The sequence below is a fragment of the Setaria viridis genome, chromosome 4 (assembly GCF_005286985.2).
Source record: "Setaria viridis chromosome 4, Setaria_viridis_v4.0, whole genome shotgun sequence".
In the NCBI taxonomy this organism is placed as follows: domain Eukaryota; kingdom Viridiplantae; phylum Streptophyta; class Magnoliopsida; order Poales; family Poaceae; genus Setaria; species Setaria viridis.
The window spans coordinates 16,711,864-16,713,406 of record NC_048266.2 but is presented as its reverse complement, the minus strand read 5'-3'; the positions used below and the strand labels follow the sequence as shown (position 1 = coordinate 16,713,406).

Sequence of the window (1,543 nt, the reverse complement as noted above, 5' to 3'; positions counted from 1 at the left end):
GGGGGAAATGAGTGAACCAAAATTTATCATGTGTGTGTCGACAACTAATGAGTGGACTAATTTTCGAGATGTTCTCACTCAAAGGCTGTATAATAATTATAGGGCTTCTGTTTCTCATTAAGGTTTGCTTTTTTATTTCTGGTTACTGAGTTTAAAGTTCTTGTTTAGTACTTGTAGATTTGTTCTACAATCCTTCTAACATGTTATCATTTTGTGTAGCTATGGATTTATCTAAGAGCTCAACAACAACAATCCGTGGTAGGGGAAAGAATCAAAGGAAGTGGACTAATGCCGAGGATGATGAATTGGTTAAAGTCTTGTATGAGATATCTTTGGACCCAAGGTGGAAGGGCGAGGGAGGCTTTAAGAATGGATATTGTTCAGTGCTTGAGACTCATCTGGCTGAAAAGTTACCTAACTGTGGAATATCTATTGTTCCTCACATTGAGTCAAGAGCAAGGCACTTTAGAACAAAGTTCGAGGCATTGGAGGTAATGCTTAACAAAAGTGGCTTCAACTAGGATGAGAATAGAAAGATGCTTCAATGTGAAAAGAACACAGTATGAAGCGCATTGTAAGGTATGTCTAAACTTTACTTCAATGTAGGTATTTCATTTCAACTTGCAATACAACATTCTGTGTCGATTGCCAAGGTTGATAAACACTTGTGCATTCCTTTGTAGTTTCATCCTAAAGCGAAGGGCATATATGGTGTTGCTTTCCCATATTATGATTCATTGGTTGTCGTATATGGGAGTGACATAGCTACTAGTGAAGGTGCAGAAGGGCTTAGCGAAGCAGTTGGAAACATAGAGAAAGAACTTGCAATTGAAGATGGTAACCATCAAGAGGAGGAGGAGGATAGGATGTCTAGAGAAACCCCTAGACGCTCTATTGACTCAGGTTCATCAAGCTTGAAGAGGCGGAAGACAGATAGGAAGGGAAAGGATCATGCATCTGCAATATCAAGTGACCCTAGTTTGGATATGTTACATGAAGTCCAAGGTGGTCTAAAAGGTGTGGCTATAAATATGGGAAAAATGGCAGCAGTGATGGAACGTGAGGTTGCTGTTCAAGAGAAAAATTCCAAAGAGGATCATCAGCAAAAGTTAAGAGAAAAGGCAACAACAGAGCTGCACAAGCTTGGGTTCACAGGGAGCGAACAAGTCAAAGCTGCTAGTGTGTTTGTGAGAATTCCAGACCAAATGAGCATGCTATTAACGCTGGAAGAGACACTGAGGAGAGAATTTATTCTAAACATGCTTGGTATGTGACACTTTGCTATGTTGTTTCAGCTGTTTATTTACTGCCATACATCAGATGCTTGTTTTTATCACAAGAATTCAGCTAAGTTTACAATTATAACATGCCAACATATTCTAATATAAGATTATACTGTTTAGCTCACAACATGCTAGAATACTGTATTGTTTAACATAGTGCTGCAGAGATGGTTTCAGACCAACCATAGATGGTTAGTTAAAGTATTTCCTAGAATTTGTGTAGCAAATCAATTCTGTTCTTCAATTGGATATGTGGATTT

General features: G+C 38.6%; 1 pseudogene; it reads left to right on the top strand.

The window, feature by feature from the left end:
- The first annotated feature begins 221 nt into the window (after positions 1 to 221).
- Positions 222 to 1,274, top strand: LOC117853488 (uncharacterized; annotated as a pseudogene).
- Positions 1,275 to 1,543: the final 269 nt, after the last annotated feature.